The following is a 25,789-nucleotide window of genomic DNA, read 5'->3' on the forward strand; positions in this document are numbered from 1 at the left end:
ACTTCATATTTTGTAAACCTTTAACGAATTTTTGAGTAACAAACTCAACGATTTAAAAGCGAGCAATGGCAACACTCTACAGTGGGAGAAAAACCTTTTTATCTCTAGCGCGTCGAACTGTGTATCGGAAATTCTAAAGATAAGCTCATTTTAAAATTATTTTGCGACATTGCTATTGAACTAAATTTTATGGTTTAAGTACAAAGAACATGATATTTAATAAATAAAGGTAACACACGAAACGTTAATAAAACGCCCCTTTGGACGTAATTTAAAATCTGAAACCTTTCACATTTTTCCCCTCTACTTTTTTTCCTCTAAAGTTGTCTACAGATAGTTTTCTATTATCCGCATTGTTTGTTATAGCAATATTTTCATTGTTCGCAATAAAACAGTTTTTTTCCTCTTTTTGTTTTTCTATTTGCCGTAGATAATTATCTTTTAGGCGAACAGTTTGTGATAGTAATCCTCCCGCAATATTTCTTTTTGTATTTTTCGCAGATAGTTTTCTTTTACACGAATGGTTTATGACAGTAATTTTTACATCGTTCCGCAAGGAACAATTTTTCTTTTTGTATTTTCAGTACATAGATTTTCTTTTACGCGAATGGTTTATAATAGCAATTTTTTCATCGTTTCACAGTAAACAAACTTAACTTTTTCTTGACAAGGCTAAGTTGGTGATCGACAGCTCGATTAATCGGAAGGTAATTTTGAAAGATTTCTCTTATTGGGAAGAAAGAACAACCGTGTTTTAGCCCTTTGTATGCCGCTTTATCAGCTGTCTAAATTTGAGATATATTAGCTTACACATTGGATTTCCTGAATTCATTTAATGATAAAGATGGAAATTACGAGAAAAGGGAAAACTGATGATTGCGAAGTCGGAGTGTCCACTCCTATAACTATTCCAAGCGATGCTTCAGTATAAACATAAATCAAACTAACTTACCTCAAGAGATCCACCGGAAGTAGATCTCAAGAGAAAGGCCAGGAGATTCATTCATTTTGAAATTTTTATCCGAATGCAAATGAAAGAATGGCAACAATCCATCGGTGTGAGATTACTCACTGTCTTGACCTCCATACCTTTTCTTGGAATCGGCAAAAACAAAATGATGCAATCCGCCGCGGTTTTTGCCGTTCAATGCTGGTGATCTCACAAACCGGAAGACGACCTTTTTAAGTTGCCGTAATATGCATGTGTGTGCCCCTCTTGTCTAGAAGTAGAGTGTGTAACTTAGTTGCGTAGTTGGGCCCTTACTTGCCGCGTAGCCCTGACCCAGTAAACGAGACTCGTATCTCTTTTGTCTATGAGGGTTTAATCTTGTTTACTACTGCGTTTTTTCAGTGTTACATATGTGGGATTTCAGTTTTACATCTCAATAGAAACAGAGCAGTTATAGAGAGCTATTGCATATCCGGAGGGTATTTTTTTCCCCCGTAAATTCAGTTCGTAAAAGACTTTCACTCCACATCCTCGAAGAGATGATTCTTTGAATTTTTACTGGTTGCAGCGTCTCTAGCACTTTCTACATGTTCTAGAACAGTGATTCGCAACCTTTCCTCACCTGCGACGCACAAAAAATCTTTCTGGAATTTCGTGGCACACCAAAAGCTAATGTATATATGTATTGATTTATACACAAAATTTACAATAAATTTTTGTTTTTAATATGAAAAATATACAATTATAAAACCATAAGATATTTATTTATATGCAATCATAATAATTATCAATGTAATACCTGCGCTTAAAAAAAGTTATATATTTTTGAGTTCCGAGTTATCAAGGAAGTGCCGAAAAAATTCAAATGCTGACACACTTACAATCACACACACAACCACAGAACAGTGAAATATATAAAAACATTTAAAATAGACATTATTAAGGAAAAAAAATTGTCATTGTGTATTAAATACATGATAAAAAATTGCAAAATGTCAAATATATGCATTTGATTGAGGCACACCTATATCCTACTCATGGCACACCAGTGTGCCGCGGCACACCGGTTGCGGAGCACTGCTCTAGAATACCAATTACTACAGTAAAGCGTTCTTTATATGTCGTTTAAGGGATAGATAAGAAAAGACGTATGAATGAGAAAGATATGTAATTGAAACTACAGTTCATGCATGCGATACGTTTGTTTCAATTGTAGAATTTACTACTACTACTACTACTATACCATTATTATGATATAAAATTTTAATTTTATCGTCAAGCAATTTTATCGTTCTTTCAAAATTTTAAAAATCTCCATTAAAAAAATTAATTTTAAAATCGTAAGAATTCAAACTGCATTGCATTTAATATAAAAATGCCAAAGAATTTATCTTTATTTCAACTGCAAATCTTCAATAAATATTTTTTTTCCCTCTGAGAAAGATTTTAAAGTGAGTTTAACATATTTTATCTAAACAAAAATCTTCTAATCTTTTAGAATTATATCTCTAATCTTTCTAATGAACTTTAAATCAAATATTAGCAGCGCAAACGTCACAAGTCCAGTCCAGGGCTTCTCAAATTATGGCACACCTACCACTAATGGTACATTGCATTATTTTCCGTGGTACAATTTTTTTCACAAAAGATTTATATCGATGTTGAAAATAAACGCAAAATGGCGCTCCTTTTTGGCACATGACGCTACATGTACAGTGAAACCTCGAGATACGAGTTTCATTTGTCCCAGCATTGAGCTCGTATATCGAATTTCTCGCATCTAGAAACAAACTTCTCCATTGAAAATAATGGAAATCCAGTTATTCCGTTCCGCTCCCTTGAAAATATCAACATAAAAATCAATTTTCCTAATAAATTACACTGGTAAAAAATCTGATGTGTACACCACATGACTTCCTTGTATTGAAATATTAAATTGGAATATTAAATTATACGCATTTTTTCTTGCATTTCATTTAAACTTATTGGATTGAATTAAATCTACTTCGCCGACAACGCATAAACCACAATAGAATAAATGCATTCTTTAAAATTCACTCTAGTATTTGTTTACCATAGCGACATTCTGGCGCTAGATTCACTTAACAGTATTAATAATTATATAACAGTTAACTTATATAATAATTATATAACGGAAACTAAGTTAACTGTTATATAATCCAATAATTATATAACAGTTAACGTATATATTTCGTTCATATTATAACTCATAATGCACAAAATTTATATCATTTAAAGAATAGAATTATCTAATCGTTGCCACATGTTCTATTCAAATACTATAATAAAGCTAGAATGATGTATAAAAGAAATTAAGCAAACGAAACAAAAAAGAAACAGTTTTTCACAGACGATTGAGTATTTCTCATTCAATTAATTCAGTTCTCACTTCGCGAGAAGGCAAAAATACATAAAAACTCAAAATATCTATATTAAAAATTACGAAGTCAATCTTAAACGCTTATTCCCTCGAAAAAATTCCAGAAAGGATTAAGCATAATTTAAATATTAAATGAAGGCGTTATCTTTGTTGTTGCGAAGCTAAATTTCTCTAGATCGGCAGCAAATCCACTACTCTCCTGTTTCAAATGTAAACATCAATGGACGCCATTAAAAAAGGCTTAGCGGCAATTAAACAACTTTAAAATTGCTGATAATTCTAAAAATATTGCATACAGATTTACTAAAGGCATAAAATCCTTAACCGGAAGATAAAAACAACATAATTCAATCATTTTTAAAGCAAAAAATGTGCAATTTACCAACATATAAGAGTAAAGAAACTGAGATCACTGAGCCGGGTAGCAGAGTGGATATATATATAAATATATTTATATACGTTTGGTGCGGCCGATTGCAACCAAAATACGAGGTGCACATCTCCATGTTATAGCAGTCCTATATACAAAATTTCAACGTTCTGAGGCTACTAGTTTTTGAGTAATACGAGATACGAACGTACGTACGTACATACGCCACGAAAAATTCTCTTTAGAATTCATTTTAAAGCAGTTTTATAGTTTTTTTTTGGAGGAAACGAGTCTTTTATTCTGTCCTTACGTACAGATATGACGCAAAAACATCGTTAAATTGCTTTCGATAGCGGTGGTCAAAATGGATATTTTCGTTGAAATATGCTGCCTGAAACTTTTCGCGATTACAATACTTCCTTTTTACTTCGTACAAGGAAGTAAAAAGCAACTGGTGTTTTTCAGAGAAGGTCCAAGTACAGATTCTTAACCTTAGCGCAAACGATATCTTCGGCTCAAGCGAAATGCGTTCGCTGACATTTGGGTACCCGTGGATGACACTAAGCCGGTGTAACAGAAATTAAATGATTTTCAAATCCATAAAAGTTTGTAACAAAACTCTCCAGTGAGTGAATAAGCAAAAGTATGGTAATATGCAGTCCTTTCTGGAGATAGCTTCCGACACCGAATCGCCTTTTAACTGCTTCTCGTTAATACACATCAACAACAGCTTCTCGGCATCTTCTAAGAGTTTTGGACTGTACTTGAAAGTAGCGGTTATTCCTTTGGCCACAACAAGTTTTTTAATTTCTTCCATCTTCCTCAGAAAAAAGAGATCGTCGATGTCGAAGGGCCGTAAGTTTTCATCACTTCCGTCACTCTTACGCCACGCTTAAGTTTATCCATGATTCCTTTCTTACTTTCAATGGCCATGGCTTCCTTCTTTTTCTTTCAACACTATCTGAGCCAACAATCTTCTTGGGAGGCATCGCGATGTAATTATTTTCGCATTAAATGTAAAAAACAATTAATTTACAAGTGCACAAACACGTAGTTCAAAGAACATCGAGTGATGTGACGAGGGGATTCCCCGAGTCGAGCCGGATCGGAAAACGCGCCACGCATACCAACAACCTGGCTCGTTACTCGAGTCAATGCTCGTATTTCGAGACGAATGTTTCGCTCATACTTTCCTCGTATCTCGAATTTCTGGTATATAGAGGTGTTCGTATTTCTACTGTATTTTTAATTCTTGTTTATATAGTACAAAATATTAAACTTTTGTAGAGACATTATGTTAGTTGGAAGCATGAAAAATTAGCAACCGCCTTCGCCGGGAATCGAACCACGGACCTCTGGAACACCGGCCCAGCGTGCAGAACCACTACACCATGAAGGCACGCTAGGAAAGTGGGAGAAATACCTTACATACTCCGCTTTTTAAAGGGCGACTGGGGTTTTTAGGGCACACAATCGCCCAATCCTGTGTGGGAATCTTCATCCACTACCCTTTTAGTTCGGGCGCCACTGTAGAAACATTAGGTATTTTTTGGAAGCAGGCAAGATGAAAAATTAGCAACGCCTTCTCCGGGAATCGAACCACGGACCCCTGGAGTACCGGCCCAGCGTGCAGAACCACTACACCACGAAGGCACGCTAGGAAAGCAGGAGAAATACCTTATACGTTTGAGAATGCCTGGCTCAGTTAACACGTGCTTATCAAATCAGAAAAAAAAATGAAGCATCCACCATCAGCAAATTTATCTGATTAGCAGACTTCTTTAACTATTCTGTTCCTCCAGCGCATCCCCCTTTCATCCTCCAGCCGGTTTTGAACTTCTTTTCCAGTTTAAAAGATTTTATATCTTAACATTCACTTTTTGGTATCCTAAAGTTCTACTTCCAGACCAAAAAAAGAAAGAAATGAAAAACGAAATTTCTTCCAAAGAGAGAAATGATTTTTAGAAAAATTTTCTTGAGCTTTCTACACGATAGCGGGAAGAAATGTGGATGAAAATATTGGGGATAAGCAACGTATAACTGAAATTATGATAGTATAAACGAAATAGTTCTGGAGGAATACCGAATTTGGAAGCTTAGCAGTTTTCATGTAACTGTTTCAGGACAATGAACATTTTCTCGAAGTCAATCATTGTGAATATAGATTCTAGGTGAAATTACGAATGAAAAAAAAATTGATAGAAGATGATATAAAGGAAGTAAAATTGTCAAAGTTATAATTTCGAAGTTCAAACAAATTCAGGTACGCCTGCAAAAATAAATCGAATAGAAATATGTGCTACGAGAGAAGTTAGAAGAAATTTAGGCAATTTCTCTCTCAAACAAAATCCTTAGGACTAGTTCTTGATAGAAAAGTGATTAAAAAAAAAAGGCCATCTCGAGAGTTAATCAGACGCTCGCACTACGAAAGAAGTACACTGAAAAAAAAAGTTAAATTTCGTCAATAGTCCTACTAGAACGGGGGAGAGATAGAACAGTCCCGCTCCCTTCTTATTTCCTTGTACGAAATAAAGGTAGCACTGTAACCGCGAAAGATTTCGGTTATCATATATCAATAAAAATATTCTTTTTAACCGCTCTTGAAACCATTTGAACGATGTTTATGCGTGACATCTATACGTACAGACAGAATAAAGAGCTGTTTCGGCTAAAAAGGATTGTAAATTGGATTTAAAATGGATTCAGAAGAGATTTTCTTCTTCACGTCTGTACGTATGTACTTTTGTATCTCGCATAACTCATGTTAAACGTTGTAATTTGTATAGGAGACTGCTATAACATGTAGTTACGCATCTCCATCTTTCTTTGCAATCGGCTTCATCAATCGTATAATCATATATAAATATATAAATTCCCATTCTGTTAAGTGGCTGGGTGAGCTTACACTTTTTATTCTTAAATTTTGGTAAATTGTGTATTTTTTTTTAAAGTGATTAAATTATGTGTTTTTTTGTTCCGTTTAAGGGCTTTATGCCTTTAGTTAATCTGCATGCAATAGTTGTAGAATTATCAACAATGGCGAGTTAAGCCTACCAAACCGCCACTTGTTTGTATTTGAAAGAGTAGAATAGTGAAGTTTCTGTACCTTTCAATGTCTTTTTCTGCCGAGTGGGATTAAAAGTAAACTTTCAGTTTTGCACCGAAAAATCTCTCTTATTGCCCGCTGGCCGTTTTTGCAGAGAAATGCTAATTTTAATTGTAAACTTGTTTTTTTTTAACTGTTTTAATTGAATTTGGTGTTTTATATTTTTCTGTATTTTACAATTTTTAATGACGATTTTTAACGAATTTTTATGTATTTTTATTTTGACTTGAAGTAAGAACTGAATGAATTGAATGAGAAATATACCTCTAATGAAATTCGAGGAAATAAGTTTGAATGAAATGCAGCAATAAAATGCGTATAATTTAATGGGTCATACAAGGAAGTCATGTGGTGTCCACATAAGATTTTTAGCCCGAAGGGGCAATTTGCCCAGAAGGGATAATAATTTCGTTTTGGCATTTTGCGTTCATGCACTATAAACGGCGAATCACTTTTTAAATTTTTGCCACTAAATATTAGACCCCTTTATTATATTTAAAGAAATTAAATAATGAAGGATGCATGTATGCTTCTCTCACTGTGATAAAACAACGGTACCTAGAGCCATCCAATTTTGAATAACGTACGTCTTCACCCGAATATGGGCATCTGGAAGCCCAAATTCGGAATTTCGAATTAGTTTCATTATCCATTTCATATTTTATAACACTTTAACGAATTTTTGATTAACACACTCAACGATTTCAAAGCGAGCAATGGCAATACTGTACGGGGAAAAAAAAAATTATCTGCGAAACTTCATCGACTCTGTATCGGAAATTCTAAAGATATGCTCTTTTAAATATTTTGTGATATTGATGTTGAATTTAATTGTATGGATTAAATGCGAAGAAAAACATGGTCTTTAATAAATGAAGGTAATACTCATAACGTTAAAAAAAACGCCCCTTTGAGCGTAACATAAAAATCTGAAAGCCTTCAATTTTTCTTCTTTTCTTTTTTTCTTTTTCTTGATTTTTTTTTTTTTTTTTTAGTCCAAAGGGACTTGAGACCCGAAGGACTATTACTTCCGTTTTGGCATTTTGCGTCGGACTCCTATAAATGTCGGTTCACTTTTCAAACTGTTGCCACAAAATGTTATTTTGAGTCCTGCATTATATTTGAAGAAATTAAATAATGAAAAATCTGCATAAATGTATGTATATTTCTCGCATTGTGGTAAAACAACGGTATCTAGCGCCACCCAATTTTGAATGACATAATCCTACTGCGAATATGGGCATCTAAAATCCCAAATTTGAAATTTGGAATTTGTTTTATATTGATTTCATATTTTGTAAAACTTTAACGGATTTTTGAGTAACAATCTCAACGATTTAAAAGCGAGCAATGGCAACACTCTACGAGAGAATAAAACCTTTTTATTTCCAGCGCGTAGAACTGTGTATCGGAAATTATAAAGATATGCTCATTTTAAAATTCTTTTGCGACATTGCTATTGAACTAAATTTTATGGTTTAAATGAAAAGAACATGATACTTAATAAATAAAGGTAACACACAAAACGTTAAAAAACGCCCCTTTGGACGTAATTTAAAATCTGAAACATTTGAGATTTTTTTTTTTCCGTGTGTGTGTGTGTGCGTGCCAGATGCATTTTATCTGTTCTGATTTTCTTTCATCTCTTCACCTTTTTAACGATATTACAAGATGAGTAATTGCTAACTGAAACTTTCTTATCTGTCAGTTCATTTAGAAACTGGGAAACTGGTGTTTGATTTACTTACTTGCGTGGTCGTCACGGCATTTATGGAAATAAGGGAGCTGATTTCCACAGCTAAAGATGCTTTAAAGTTACCCATCGACACCAATATTAGTATTCCAAAGGGTTGGTGGAAGTATTTTTATTAGAACAAGCTTTTATCTAAGTGGAATGAAGCAAACACTTCATCTTGTAATGCTGGAAACGACATAAAATGTTTTCCTGGTATTAACTGCAGTTAAAATTCAGAGACATTCTTCTTTATAAATTTTAAAGTATCTCTATTTGTGAAGTGTCGACAATTATTCTCTATTTTTGTTTGCTTTACTAATGTATGTAACGCTTAATTAATTTTTATTTTGTAAGCTATAAGCTAAACCTATAAGGTCACTTCTACCTACAGGATATCTAAATCCTGTCCTAAAGGATAGCTATCCTGTAGCGTATCTATCCTGTACCAAAATCCTACCTACAGAATAGCTAATCCTGTCCTATAGGATCCTAAGCGACCCTACAGGATAGCTAATCCTGCAGGGTCGCTGAAGTATAATTACTACTATTTTGACTTGCGAAAATTACTATAATGATTTCGCAAGTCAAAATAGTAGTAATTATACAAATAATTTCAATAATTTCGAAAGTCAAAATAGTATAATTACTATAATTTTAAAATTATTATAACTAATTTTGTAACCTGTGAATATAAATGATTTAGGTTTTTGCGAAAATTACTGACAAAGCCCAGCTAATGTATCGGATTTTCTTGGTCTTTGACATTCCTAAAATTGTACCATCTTCAGTTAAAAACATCAATTCCAATCCAGTTTTTTCCAAAGCTTTCAAAATTTTAACAGCTTAGCTTTTCGCGTTTCATTACTGATTTGATCTATAGATGGCGCTTACTTTCCTCATTGATTTTCCTATAAATATGGGTATTATTTTAGTTACTCCTCTCACCTTTGCAAAAATGCTTACTCCTGAAGCAGAGGGACCTATGTCTCATCGTCCTAGAAATCGATAATTTTATTGAAACTCTATCTGACGTTTCATTTTTGCTGTTTTTAAAATCACGCGCAATTTATATTCTGAAAGCTCTATCTTATATACAGGAATTATTCCCCGCAATTATTTATTATCTGTCTAATGATTATATTATATGTAGTTAGCAATCACTATTAGATTAGCGATTTAAACTACTGATAGGGGCTATCTATAGTTGTAATAAGTATGCGTAATTCGTTGATAATTATATGAATATTTTCTTTAAATATTTTTTTACTCGTTTCATTAAGTCGATGCCCAGAAAGTAACTGTAGACTTCAGAAAATAAACTGACCGAAAGCAAAGGAGGAGATGAAGCAAAAATTCAAAAAATCACAACCACAACTGTTTCGGGGCTTGCAAAATAAATCTAATAATAATGAAACTAGCTCAACTACTCGATATCAGACAAATAAATGGGGGGAAAAAAGAAAGAAAGTATGCAAACGCGCAATTAGAATATATCAATAGTGAGCAAAAGCTATTGAATTCCAGAATAAATTACTATAAAATAAATTCATATAAAAGAAACGGTAAATCACGCTGAAGTATAATTTGGAAAACAAATTAACCCCAAGTGACCTTATGCATATAAATGAAAATAACATCAACGGTGATCCTGTGAATATAAATGATTTAGGTTTATGGTTAGGTTTATAAATGATAAATGGATTATTATACGTGAAAACTGAGCCTGAACAAGATTATTAACACACCCATTCATGAACGCGCTGATAATACGACTCTCCCTATATTATTTTTAAACTATGTCAGATGATGGAAAACAGCATTGCAGATATTTAGTTTGCTCAAAAGCTCAAGCCTTAGATTTTTTCTTATATAATATTGGTGAGTTTTTCTTTTCTGACACCAGTTGTTACTGGGTTCGTGTGGATTCGGAGTGAATAACGACGACACTTGAGAAGTATCGAAACACATTTTATTAGCCAGTATTGTCAGGACAGCTCCAAAGCACGTTTTACAGTCGTCGATGAACTACCATAAACACGCTGACACGATCAGCGACACAGCCTTCAGGTTATCAGGCTATAACGGTGGAAACAGCTTCCTGCAAAGCACCCGACTCTGTTTTCCGGAGTACAGCTCCCGACTCTGCTTGGTCGTTCTCGGAACTCCACGTACTCTCGAGACTCTCCACGCTAACAATTCGCGATGCACTCGACGACACACGAGCACAGCTCCCGACTCTTCGGTTCAGTCGTTCCCGGAGCTCAAGACGCTCTCTCGACGATGAACTAACCGCGATATACTAGCAGACTCTTTCGGTGCACAGGACGACCCACTCGGCACTCGCTGCCCGGCTGTCAACTCGATCGACTCCGCAGGGATTGACTCGCTAGACGAGACACCCACTCGATACTAACTAACTCGCACTCTTGATGAGGCACTCCCTAACTGACTGCGGACCAGCAGGGTTTATATAGCTTTCGGCTTGTGTTCGAGAACATTCTGGGCTAAACCGGTAAGAATTCGTTCCAGAAGGTTCTCCATCCATCCATGGAATATCGCCAATTTTGTCACCAACTGTCGCCAAATGGGCGATTTCTTGCAAAATATGGCAACACTGCCTTTCCTTGCCATTTTATGGCAACCCTAAAACTGCTTTGCGGGAAAGCCATCCTACCGCGCCTGTACATTTCATAACAATATAATAAAGTACCATTTATACGTCTTTCAAGTAATCATTCAGAAAAGACACATAAATGAGAAAGAAATTTACGGATAAACTGATCCGTGTAAAGCCGAGAGATAAGATTTTTGAAGCAATAATTCAGCAAAAATTGTAAACCCATGCTTAAGATGATTTTAAAATCGTCTTACAATTCCAACTACGTACCATCAAAATGCAAACAATTGCAAGTATTTAGGTTATGGCTGCTACAGCTGCAGTTACTATGCTTAACTCACGCACACAAGATGTGTTACGACCAAGCTCTCATTTAAAGGCTCAGCTGAAAAATGGACACCTGAAAAATTGCAACATTGCTGTATGATTGGGAGAAGAATATACACAATATCTTTCGAAGAAAAGGTCAGCTCTTAAAATATATGTACAGTAGAACTGTACTGTTATCCGAATCAATGGGGACCGGACCCCATTCAGATAATTAAAAATTAGGATAATTGGATTTTTTTCCGAAGATAGGGTCTATGTACATTTTAATTAATTACCGTATATACTGTATGTTCAAAATGGGAGAAAAGAATTATTTTTTAAAGAAAAAGAGGTTTTAATTAATTAAAATGAAAAGGCAACACTTTTACGTACATGTTATATAGCGTACTGTACTCACAAGTTCTGAAAGTCATTGCTTGTTGAACATCTTGATCATTGTCTTCACCTGTTTTCGGGCAGCCAAGTAGCGCATTCGCTTGACAAGGAGAAGTTGCATGTAGTCACACTCGGGCTGACGCTCTACCCACATCAGCCTTAGTTCCAAGGAGCGCAAACGCTGCACTAGCTGATGGTCCCGTGTCTGCTTCAACTTCGACATTAAGATCATCTTCTCTCACACGTTCAGTAAGTTAATCATCGTTTAGAATTTGCTACTTAAGGTCTGACGAACCACACACCATCCACTCTTTTGTATCCTCAGTACTAACATCTGAACATAAAGAAATTTTCTAAAGAACGTTTCTTATTTCTTCAAGTGACACGCCATCCTCATCTTCTCTTGTCTCTTCTTTTCTTTTCTTTAACTTCTTTTTCCTTTCACTTCTCTTCTTCAGTTCATTCTGAAAAATTCTGAAAGCGATTCGGATAGTTAGATTTCGGATAACTGGAATTGTACTGTAAATAATTTTATTGAAATTATGCGCGAAACTGTAATATATTTTATGTAATGTAACAAGAAATGTTTCAAAGATCCAAAATTCTGCCGGAAACATGGGATTACAGGGGGAAGTTTGTTTAGCATTGAAATAAATGGTTATCTCGCTAAACTGGAGAGATTGTCCACCGATTGTCCGCCGATAACATCGCGGTAAAAACATCGTGGAAGAAAACGTCGCGGAGAAAACAACGCAAGGCGAAAACGTCGTGCTAAAAAACATCGTGGGAGAAAACATCGCAAAGAGAAAACATCGCAGTTCTAAAACATCGTCGTACAAAACATCGTCGTAGAAAATAAAGCGGTTCAAAAACATCGCAGTTTAAAAACATCGTCGTTGAAAATATCGTGGTAAAAAATAAAGTATCTACAAATCATCGCATGACGATAACATCGCAGACATGCTTTTTTCAGGTTTTAATAATTGTAAATGGATATTCCCATAATGATTTGTGAGCGCAAGGTGTAAAGAAGGATAAATTTTACTTTCACATATTTTATTAACTAATAAATTTTTGCTGAAAACGTAAGAAGGAAACTTAAGCATAGAAAATTAAATGTAACTTATAGATTATACTTTTCATGAAATATTACCAGTAAAAACTTTATAAAAATGATTTATTAATGGCCTTTGTTAGTTAACTATGTCCGTTTAAAATTCTATTAAGTGCTATAAGTTGCATTAATTTTCTATGCTTAAGTTTCCTTTTTATTTTCTCAGCAAAAAGTTATTAATTAATAAAAAATATGAAAGTAAAAATTATCCTTCTTTCCATCTTGCGCTCACAAATCATTATGGGAATATCCATTTACACTTATTAAAGCATGCTTGAAAAAACCATGTCTGCGATGTTATCGTCATGCGATGATTTGTAGATACTTTATTTTTTACCACGATATTTTCGACGACGATGTTTTTAAACTGCGATGTTTTTGAACCGCTTTATTTTCGACGACGATGTTTTCTCTTTGCGATGTTTTCTCCCACGGTGTTTTGTAGCACGACGTTTTCGCCTTGCGTTGTTTTCTCCGCGACATTTTCGTCTGCGATGTTTTCGGCTGTAACCGGCGAGATATCGTCAAGCTGGCGAGGTTTTGTCAGCTAATTTTTGTCACCAAATTTGGAGAGAAATCGCTAAAAGTCTCCAACTTGGTGACATTTTGGTCGGGTCCTTGTATAACTGTGATTGATCCCTGTATGTAACTGTAACCACATCCAGCTCTTATATATAACTTTAACCGTTTCGAGAAATGGAAGGTACCAGAGATTTAAGTCTTATCAGTTGTTAGTCCAGAGCTGACTTCGGACCATTGAGCTATTCGTGAGAGTTTCGTCTTTTAGATGCGCTTCGCATTGCTTTGCGTTTCACGTTCTTTCTTATAACTTCATTTATCCGAACTCCGATTATGCGAATCGCTGACTATCCGAATCGCTTTCAGAATTTAAGAAAAAAATTGTGACGGAGACGTACTGTGATTCGCAAAATAATGATTATATCTGCAATCTTTTTACCGCCAAACGTTACAAGCTTGTTGCAACCAATAGGCCAGTCTGCTATCGAAACCACGAAACGCCATTACAGAAGGCAACTTTGAAGGAAACTTTTGGTAGAGAGCGAAGACGAAGAAGGTATGTTGACTAGCCAGAAACAAAAATTATTTTGAAAGATTGCGCTTACATGGTGGCGGAAGCTTGGAGCTTGATTAAAGCAGTCACACTAAAACGTGCGTGGAACAAGTTAAAAGGTACATCAACTGACGAAGAGAAGGAAAAGGGAAAAAGAAGCTCAAGAAAAGGAAAGGGAAGAGACAGGAGAAGATGAAGGTGACGTGTCACTTGAGGAATTAAACATTCTTTTGAAAATTCCTGGATGTTCAGAAGTTTAGTGCTGAGGATACCGTAGAATGGAAGCTGTGTGATTCGTCAGAACCTGGGTTACAAATTCCAAATGATGATGAACTTATTGAAAGTGTGAGAGAAGAAAGTGAAGAAGACCTTAATGACGGAGTTGAAGCAGACCCGGGTCATCAGCTAGTGAAGCGGTTGCTGGCCTTTTAAGCTGTCTTGAAGTGGAAGGAGCGTCCGCCCATGTCTCAGCTCACACATGCAATTTCTCATTGTCAAGAGGGGATGCGCGACTTGGCTGCTCGAAAACGGACGAAGACACTCAAACAGCTTACGTTGACTGAGCTTTCAGCACTTATAGGTACTGTACAGTACTCTATATAGCATATACGTAAAAGTGCTGCCTTTTCATTTTAATTAATTAAAACCTGTTTTCTTTGAAAATAGTTCTTTCCTTCCATTTTCAACATGCAGTGCATACAGTAATTAATTAAAGTGTACGTAGACACTTTCTTCGGAAAAAATCCAAATTTTGGGTTATCCGAATGGGATACGGTCCCAATTGATTCGGATAATTGGAACTCTACTGTAGGTTGAGCTGCCCAGACGGTATAGTGGTTAGGGAAGGCTGACTGCGATACCGAAGGGCCTGGTTTCGAATCCCGGAGAAGGCATGGTTGTAACTGTTCGTCCCTTCATAGGAGGCGATGGTGGCCCACCTATTAGGTTCAAGCCTCGCTGCGATAGCTGGAATTCGTTCTTGCAGTCCTATCGTCAGCAGCGTTAGAGACATTCTAACACACATGCCTGCTTCGCAAAGACCCTCACTCATCTGGGTGACCGCTCATAAGGGAATAGAAGGAAATGAGAGAGATGTTGTCGCAAAGGAAGCAGCGGATTCATCCACTTTGCGAGAAGTCCCGACCCTTAGGCCAGTCTCGGACCTAAAGAGTCGGACATTCCATCAGCTCCTAAGAATACGGCAAGAACGTTGGGTTCAAGCCTCCACAGGGAGACGTGTTTAGAATCTCATTCCCAAGGTCAAGACAACAATCCAAACTAATAGCAATTACATGACGTATTTCCTCACTGGTCAAGGGCTCTTTCCTTCATACCTCTGCCGCTTTGGCTTTAGAGAGAATGGTAACTGAGAATGTGGGAAGGAGGGTAATCTAGATCATTTTGTGTTCTCCTGCCCACACACAGCACTTAACAGCCTCAAGCAACCAGGAGCCAGATTCTGGCCAAATTGGTTCCAGAATCTATAAAGTAACAGAGTTGCCCAGCGGAAACTGAAAACAATAATTGACTACTGTACTAGCAATTACTCTTCTGACGCTGGAAGATAGTAGCCATATATTACAAACTTGAGTCGTAACTAACACACATTAAGTTCTAACAATGACATTTCTAAGCACAGTTCTCTTAGAAATAGACATCGCTCCTTCAGTATGGCATTAACTCTTCTTGAACTGGGACATTTATTAACCTGAAAACAGAATAATTGCTCTGCAAAGCCTAGCAGTATGCACGTTAGAAATATATAAGCTAGTTTAATGTGTCAGCAACAGAGTATATATGTTCAATATGTAATTTTGTATTTATGCTATGCCAGGTTTTCATACACAAAGTTTGTACTGTATCTGTACATGTTTATATCTTTTATTTATAGTACCTAATTTATACTAAGGATCATGCGTACCTCAATGACATGCTTCTTGTAAACTTTAACTATCATGATAACGTATATGTATGGGTGTATGTATCAATATGAGTGAGAGTATGTATACTTCTATTTGTTTCGGAATATCTATGTATGTAAGTGTGTATATATCTGTATATGAGTTTGTATTTACATGTATATACATATATTTTGATTGTACTCTTCTTCAAGTGCCTTGTATGCACATGTATATATTTCTTTGTACATTGTTGTACTCTTCTTCAAGTGCCTTGTATGCATATGTATATCTCTTTTTTGCCTCCATAATAAAGAGACCACCCCATCTGGCCATAGCATAGATTAATGGACTGTGCTACAGGAACTGTAACTGTTCATAGTCTGCCATTGGCTGGGAACTATAGGTTGAAGTGTAGTTGCTGATTGCGCTGTACTTGAGGAACTGTACGAGTGGATACTGAAAGAAGCTTGTCAGGACTTGTGTTTCTCTTGATTTGCTTTGGAAACATGATGTATCCTGAATAGGAACAGGCAGCTTACTCAAGCTACGTTCAAGATTTGTGTGTAACAGACGACACAAGCAGGAAGGGTATACGAAACCCTTTATTTTCTGTACTTTTACAAGTACTCCGAACTGCGGGATACAGAGACCAACCACTCGTGGTCTGAACGTAAGAATATAAAACTACTAACTAAAACTCTAACTAAAAGCTAATTTTGAATTAGTATACAAATGCCTAGCACTAAGACTGGCCTTTATTTAAAAGGGTACGTATATAGTACGCCGAGCTACTGAAACTACGATACGTTTTCAAATATCAAGAGGGCTAAACCTCTGGCCTTAAAGGCAACCAGCAACCGAGTGAAAGCTCGTAGAACTGCAGTGGCAAGCGGCTTGCTTCCTAAATCTCCCTCTTGGCAAAAAGCCACAACTTAAGTACTTGGGCGTTAGCAAGACAATTTGCATAAACAAGTTAAAGTATTTAATTCTGGCCGGAAGTAGAAAATAAAAAGTGATAGTACAGTTTTAAAATAAAATAAACGTAAGTAAAACTTAGGAGCTGTACGAGTGCTTTTGTGGAAAGTTGTAGAACTGACAGTGTATCATTGTTAAAATAAATATCATCGAGCTATCATTGGTTCTGTGTGCATTCAAAACATTACGAACCACTACTCACGCGCGCAACAATACATTTGCGGAATTTGCACAATAGATGACAGAGCGTGCCCGCTACATGAGGTACATCCACCACTTGCGCGAAAAAAAATGACTTTCTTAACTTTGTAAGAATTGTATTTTTTAAAATTACTATCATTGACTTAAGTAAATTACAATTAAGTACACGAATGTTTAATTGGTTATTTTATTTTCTCTCTTACTGTTAAAATTACCATTTTCCTGTAAAAATGCTCTATTTCTTTAAGTCCGAAAACTATTTGAGGCTCAAGAATACTTTTTACATTTGGATACTTTTATAGAGAAAGCCAGTCCTGCGTATGGTATATGTAAAAAGATTTATAAATTATTCGCCGAAGTGAAGGCCAATTTACATGTCCTACGTAATTATCTATACTAATTGAATAATTTATCAAATAAGTACTGTATCAAATGTACATTGTAACGTAGGTTTTTTTTTTATAATATTTAAAACATTAAAAAAATTAAAACGAAACCAATAAATTAACACAAAGCTTAATTTTATCTTTTTCAAATAAATAAAGCAGGCCATTTTGATTGTTGGATTTCCAGATATTAGGAATTCATACAACTAGAGCTAGTTTTAATTAATAGCGGAATATTATAAACTTTTAATAATCCAAGTTTTTTTTTCAAGCAAAATCACGCTGTTACTTCCATTACATTTTTCTAAAAATTTCGAAACTCTATCAGTTTTCCCTTATCGTCAATGCATGCATCACGCACCTGTGATTTACCAAAAGATTAGGAATCTGTATTGGCAACAATCAGAAGAGATAACGCGATTAAAAATAACTCGAAAGTCGTTACAAAAATGTATCGACATAGGAAGTGCAGTCGGCCACCTTTTGCGAATCGAAAATCCCCGCTGAGAAGTACTGAAAAACCTTCAACAATGGTTTCGTAACTTCTTTCCAGTCTGTCTCCGATACTTATTATAAACGAAATAAGTAAACGTAATAAATGATAAAACTACAACGCTGTTTTGCAATACTTCTTAATCAAGTGTGTTAATATCAAACTAAAGGGAAGAAGTTTTATTCTTCCAGAAGTGAAAATAAAAATTTCTTAATGCAAAATAAGGCTTAGTACAACATTTATATAGAGTTATAAGGTATTTCTTCCCTCCTTTCCGCACGCCTTCGTGGTTTAACTGCAAGCACCCTCGACACGTGTTCAGAAGCTCCAGAATTCAAAACTCGGCAAGGACAATGTACAGTTTTTTACTTTCCCGCGTCGATGTAACCTAATGACTCTACGAAGTTTTCATATGATGTGATATAAATAACCATGTAATAAAAATATAAAAATTTCCTTTCTAGTTAATTATTTTGCATCGAAGTATGTAATGTACAGCTATCCGAATGTTGTAAAATGTACATAAAAGTTTCAATTAAATCAATTAGGTGCGTTATAATTAGTGCAGTTAGACAAATTATTAGACTGAAACATATTGCTTTTAATTGTTAAGAAATAAACAATTAGTTTTTTTATTAGTCCAAATGGGCTTTGTTCCTGAAGGACTATTGTTTACGTTTTGCGACGATTCACTACAAACGGTGAATCACTTTTCAAACTGTTGCCACAAAGTATTATAGCCCTGTGTTATATTAAAAGAACTTGAATGAAAATGAAAAATCTGCATAAATTTATGTCTATTTCTCGCATTATGACAAAACAACGGTACATACAGCCATCGAATTTTAAATGACGTAATCCTCCTACGAATACGAATATGGGCATGTGGAAGACCACATTTGAAATTTGGAATTTGTTTTATTTTCGATTTCCTATTTTGTAAAACTTTAATGAATTTTTGATTAACAAACTCAAAGATTTCAAAACGAGCAATGGCATTATTTGTTTGCATTTGAAAACTCAGTCGAATAGAGAATTAAGCCGGTCTCTGCACCATCAGTGTCTTTTTGCCGAAAGGGATCAAAAGCAAACTTTCAGTTTTGTGAATCGAAAAATCTGCCTTCTTGCCCGCTGACCTAATTGCTTGTTTTTGTATAGAAACTAATTTTAATAGTAAAAATTGTTTTTGAAATTGCTTTTAACTGTGTTTTATGTTTTAGGTTTTTCTCTATTTTACAATTTCTAATGAAGTTTTTATGTATTTTTGCTTCGTACCGAAGTGAGAACTGAATTAACCGAACGAGAAATATATGTCTAATGAAATTCGAGGAAATAAGTTTAAACGAAATGCAGCAAAAAATGTGTGTAATTTATTAGGCCATACAAGGAAGTCATGTGGTGTACGCATCAGATTTTCTTATTCGAGAAGGAGCTAAGATTAATTTTAAAATTATAATTACAATTGATATTTCAGAATAAATAAATAAACGCAAGGAACAACAAGAACTAAAATACAGCATATTTTAATTAAACATGTGGCATTGATAAAATGGTATAACATGCAGCACAGACGAGTTTGTTCATCTCTCCATGGGCGGTATTTTAAAACATTTCACATAAAAGTTTCAAATTAAACAGCAGCAGCATCAAAACACGAAGAACCTGTTCGAAAACCAAATCATACTGTTCAATGCCGACTGACTGCACCACAAAAGAAGCGAGCAAAGAGATGCAGGACTGAATTAAATAAGATCTGAACGTCCATCGATTGAATTCGAACAGATGCGAATGTATCGCAACGTGCTCACAATAGGCCAATTTTTAAACGAGGTAATACAACTCTGAAAAGGAAAACAAGGAGGCTTCATTTTAAAAATAAAACTGAATCGATATTCGAAGGCGGAATACACAGAAAGGATTTTACATGCATCTTTATCAGGAATAGATGAATCAGAAGTAAATGGGCATTAATGACGGAAATTAAGAAATGGAAAGAAGAACGGAAGGCTTATTTACTTAAGATAATAATTAGGGCAGTCATTTTATCGTGGAATGAAAGACAAAATTCGCCTGGTAAGAAATTGAAATTTGCGAAATTTTAGGGGCTTGGATTTACGTAAGCATTTTCGTAATCAAGGATTTATAGAAACATTTGCGGAGGGAGGGGGGGACTGTTTACCAGAAATTACTAATAGTTAGAATTACGTTTGGATGCAAATCGAGGAAGAGCGGTATTTAACCGCGAAGTTTTACTGTGTCTTAGTCAGGGTGACAGGTGACGGAGGACGGGGACGCCTGGTGTTTAACATAGGTAAACAGGCGTGTGTCCCACGCCCTCCCCTATCTAGGAATAACAACTCCCTGGGGCCCCGTGAGGCTGCCTCGGGAGTTTATAATACAGATCTAAAGATCAATACATGACCAAACAGGGGCTGAGGATTATTGTTTGACAATGGTTGCGTGACAATAACTTTGTGGGTGTGCATGGCTGTTGGAATAACACAGATACATAAAAATATACAAAAAAAAAATACAAGAATAGATACATATACAGGCAAAAACAAACAAATACTAACAGATACGAACATAAGGATGCATTGATATTAAGATAAATATGAAGATAGACACATATGTAAGATACAAGAGTAAAAACAAGAGTAATAAATACTTATAGAGTCATATGTGTATTGCTGGTATCCTTATGGTTGCAAATGTGCTGTGAGCACTTAAACACAGAGATGAAGCTATTAGTACCGGATGTCGAGTTATGATGCCAGGAGTTAGTGTTAGAGTTCGCTTAAAGTACAGTCTGCACTATAGTTCAAATTTGCAAGAGTTCAGGCTACACTAAAGTTTAGTGTACACTGTGGTACTAATAGCACTAAATTTGGAGTTTGGCACAGTCACTAAGTTTTAATGCAATTGCTATAGGTTGGTACAGTCGCTACAGCGCAGACACTATGTTAGGCACAGTAATTTCAGTACACAGTCACAATGGTTGCACAGTTACTATGACTGTGAACAAGTACGGTGTAGGTACTGATCTTCACTGATGTGTGCACTAGTGCTTAGGCATAGTCAATTGGTGCATGACGTGCGGTGTACCATTCATTGCAATAGGTTGGAAGGTGTGTAAGGATCTTAAGTTTTACTAACGTTTATTTTATTTTAAATCTTTACTATCACTTCTTATTTTCTACTTCCGGCCAGAATTATAAGCGTGAAGGTTTTTATGCAAAGTTTGTCTGGCGAACGCCAAGTATTTAAGTGTGGCCTTTTTGCCAAGCGAAAGAGAGGAAGCAGTGAGTCAACGCAGGCCGCTTACCTTAGAAGTTACGCAATTGCTGTTTGCCTTCCAGGCCAGAGGTTTTAATCCTCTTGATAAATTAAAACGTATTGTAGTGTTCACAGTCTCTGTGCTACATACGCTTCCTGTTATTATAAGGCCAATCTTCCACGTGTATTATTCTAAAGTTAAATTAGAGTTTAGTTTTATTTTTATACTTTTACGTTAGACCCCGAGTGGCGGGTCATTGTATTCCGAAGTACGGAAGTTATTGTATATAGAGAAAAATAAAGGGTTTTGTATACCCTTCGTCTGTATCCTGTCTACTTACCACAATTAGTGAACATAGCTTTAGTAAGCTCTCTGTTCCGAGTCAGGTCCTTGTATGTTCCCGAAGAAGGTTAGAAGGAACATTGAACCTGATAGGTGATGTAGGCATTCGAAGGCACTTTGAGTTGACACAGTTGGTACTCTGCTAACACACCGGTAAGGTAAGTTCTAAAGAAGATTGACGTGTGCACATAAAGTTGAAGGCTTGGTGGTGGGGAGCTTTTGTTTAACAACTTGTGGGGGTGGCCTCTGAGTGAAAAGCTTTTGAAAAGGTTGGATAGTCGGTAGGGGGGACGAAAAGATGATCGTGTTTAAAGAGTTGCTGGATAGGTCTTGGTCTATTGCGGTGAGCAGATATCTTGGCCCATTGCCCCGATTTGAGTGATAGCTTTGCAGATTTTGGTTATGGCTGGCTTGTGAGTGATGATAAAGCGGTGGTACGCATCTCTGTTCATGGTTGGACATGGGAGGTGATGGTCTTTTGTCAGCTTGTGTCTTAGTCAGAAAGAACCAAAGATTCTGGCTAGCACGCGTCCACCTTTTTAGGCTACTCTCTCTTAAGCTATTATTACGCTCGATCGTTACTTTAGGCCCCTCAATAGCTTCGTAGCCAATTAGCGTTAAGGGGCCAAATCCGTTAGAATCTTGATAGCCTTGGCTATATCTTTTTTAGTTAAGATTAGTTTAGTTTAGTTCTTAGTCTCTTAAGTTCAAGCCCGAGTGTCGGCTTTATTGTACAACTCCAAGACGGAGTTCTGTTAAACTTTAGTTGGAATAATAAAGGGTTATTTCCCCCTTCTCACTTGTTATTTTCTATCTCACAAACTCAAGCGATTAAGTTTTAAATAAAAGAGTCGTTTATACACTTCTTACGTTTCTGTTTCGTCATAGACATACCGATAAGTCGCTTGCAGTCTTACTGAGGATTTGCCACACGTTTACATTTAGTAAAACGAATATTCTTTAGAATACAATAATTAATAAATAAAGAAGAAGCCATCCTTGAAAAGCAATTCATTTCACATTTCTCTATGCATGCCTGCAACACGCTTAGATTATTGTTTTAATTTAAAATGAATATTTACTTCTAAAAGAATAACACAATGAAACACTGTATTACAGCAGAAAGCGTAAAAACAAAAGAAAGGAATTGCATAAAATCTGGTGTGAGTTTCGAACGCCCTAAAGTCATAAAGGAGGATAAATTTTGCGCGTATCTATGTTGAGGTCAAGCGTTTCCATCTTTTGATGTCCCGCCTTTTTTTAACGCTTCATTAAAGCGAAAGCTTTTATTCAAATAAATTTATGATTCTTACGAATGCGCTAATTTTTTTTTTCAAGCATTCGGCCTTTTGGAGAAGCAGCTGATGTCTGACAGATGTTACTAACTAGCAAAAGATTTTATTACACCGTCACATGCTTTAAACGGAACATTATGACGTAACATACTCTGCGTAGTGTTTCACTCCTTAATTAATTTAATTTCTTAAGCCTTGCTAAGACTCTGAGGCGAGTTGCCACCCAGCTGTTAAAATAACTACAGATTCGGAAGAAAAAATCAAACATCTTCCTTATTTAAAACTTCAAGCTGAATAGATGCACGGGTTGAGTTTACAATTTAAACCTCCGCAGCTTGTGGAATTTTAGATAACATAAATGTGAACTTAAATTTTAAAGTAATGTGATGATAAAGATCAACATCTTAAACATCTTAAAAAGCGTTGGCTGGGTCTAACTCAGAAATGGGCAAACAACGGCCGGCGGGCCAACTAAGGACCGCCGGAAGGTTCTATCCGGCCCGCGTATGGAATTTTAATTTGCCGGTCCGAGGCAAATTAAAAGAAATATATATTTATATATTATATATCCATATCCTTTTCTACTTTGTTTAAATATTATTTTTTCTCTTCCTTTTTACTTCCTGGTACGAAGTAAAAAGGAAGTACTGTAATCCCGAAAAGTTTCAGGCAGCATATTTCAACGAAAATATCCATTTTGACCGCTATCGAATGCAATTTAACGATGTTTTTGCGTGATATCTGTACGTAAGGACAGAATAAAAGACTCGTTTCCTCCAAAAAAATTATAAAACTGCTTTAAAATGAATTCTGAAGAGAGTTTTTCGTGGCGTCTGTACGAACGTATGTACGTACGTACGTATCTCGCATAACTCGAAAACGAGTAGCCTCAGAGCATTGAAATTTTGTATATAGGACTGCTATAACATGTAGATGTGCACCTCGTATTTTGGTTGCAATCGACCGCGCCAAACATATATAAATACTATATTTATATATATATCCACTCTGTTACTCGGCACAGTGATCTCAGTTTCTTTACCCTTATATGTTTGTAAATTGTACATTTTTTGCTTTAAAAATGATTGAATTATGTTGTTTTTATCTTCTGGTTAAGGTTTTATGCGTTTCGTAATTCTGGAAGCAATATTTGTACAATTATCAACAATTTAAAAGCTGTTTAAGTGCGGTTAAGTTTTAAATAACATGGCGGACATATTTGTTTACATTTGAAACAGCAGAATTGTAGATTTGTTGCCAATCTAGAGTGACTAAGCTTCGCAACAACAAAAATAACGCCTTCATTTATTATTGCGAATTAAATCATGCTTAATCCTTTCTGGAATTTTTTCGAGGAAATAAGTGTTTAAGATTTGCTTCGTAATTTTTAATACAGATATTTTGAGTTTTTATGTATTTTTGCCTTCTCGCGAAGTGAGAACTGAATTAATTGAATGAGAAATACTCAATCGTCTCTGAGAAACTGTTTCTTTTTTGTTTTGTTTGCTTAATTTCTTTCATACATCGTTCTAGCTTTATTATAGTATTTGAATAGAACATGTGGCAACGATAAGATAATTCTTCAAATGAATTTTATTTTGTGCATTTAGAGTTTCGTTATAGTAAACAAATATAGTGAATTTTAAAGAGTGCATTTATTCTGTTGTGGTTTATGCGCTGTCGACGAAGTAGATTTAATTCAATCCAATCAGTTTAAATGATATTGAAGAAAAAAATGTGTATAATTTAATATTCCGTACAAGGAAGTCATGTGGTGTACACACCAGATTTTTTTCAAAGGACTGATGATCTTTTTACGTTTTCTAGATGCAAAGAAAAAATCAATTTATCGGCGATATAAGAGCTCATCTCAAAGCTTTTAAACTAAAACTTTATCTGTTTGCTGGGCAGCTAGTTAAGAACGACTTATCTTACTTCCCGAGGTTAAATTCAATACCCTCAGTAAATGAAGAGAAGCTTAAGAATTACGAAGATGGCTTGAAAAAACTGCATTTTGAGTTCAAACGCAGATTTCAAGATTTCAGTGCCATTCGAACAGAATTGGATATTTTTACCATACCCTGTTGAAGTTGTGGAGCAGTGAGGTCAGATCTGCAGCTTGAATTAATTGAGTTGCAATCTGACAATCATCTCAAGCAGTTGTTTCTAAATATATTAGAGTTTTACAAATCATTATCGAAAGTAAGTTTCCGAAATTTAATATCTCACGCCTAGAAAATTAGTGCTATGTTTGCTTCATTTTATATATGTGGACAAGTGTTTTTCAACTATGAATTTTAGAAAGAATTATTTCAGAAGTAGACTGACAGATGAGCATTAAGCCTCGTTCCTTAGAATCGTACATCTCACTTCGAACCTAAATACTATAAGGAACTTTTAAAAATGAAATCCTAATTTCATTCATCTCATGAACATATTCAAATTTTATTACTTGTATATTATTTTTAAAATTTTAGAAAAATTTATCTTGGCCCGCCAAACTTTTTTTTTTTTTCGATTTTTGGCCAGGGACCGAAAAAGTTTGCCTATCCCTGGTTTAACTAAATACGTTAATAATTCGGCTAGAAAAGAGGGCTACGTCGAATAATGGCAATCGCTCAGCCGGGAAAGGAAATTATCCTACAGTCAGGGCCATTGCCAAAGCTCTTTCTTCAACTTTCAAGAACTCTGTTTTCACACGTACAAGCATAAGTGTATGTTGAAAAAAGAGGGTGCTACTTGGTAGACGGTTGCACGGATTTTGGCGATTTTCCTTTGGCGAGTAATACAACTTATAGGTAAACCATTGCTGGATAAGTTATTTATGGTAACCGATACTTTGTTGTCATT

The 25,789-nt window shown here is 35.5% G+C and overlaps 1 protein-coding gene across 2 annotated transcripts in view; it reads right to left on the bottom strand.

The window, feature by feature from the left end:
- Positions 1–25,789, bottom strand: part of LOC118187135 (hormone receptor 4-like) — a 310,713-nt gene that overhangs the window by 249,272 nt on the left and 35,652 nt on the right. The window contains exon 1 of one of the 2 annotated variants that reach the window (XM_085824440.1): positions 953–975. The exons of the other annotated variant lie outside the window; for it this stretch is intronic. The gene's annotated coding sequence lies outside the window, so the exon portion shown is untranslated. Of the gene's footprint in view, positions 1–952; positions 976–25,789 lie in introns of those variants that run through there. 2 annotated transcript variants of the gene reach the window in all.

The sequence above is a fragment of the Stegodyphus dumicola genome, chromosome 9, assembly GCF_044657685.1.
Source record: "Stegodyphus dumicola isolate Sdum_Otavi_A_Nest chromosome 9, ASM4465768v1".
NCBI lineage: Eukaryota > Metazoa > Arthropoda > Arachnida > Araneae > Eresidae > Stegodyphus > Stegodyphus dumicola.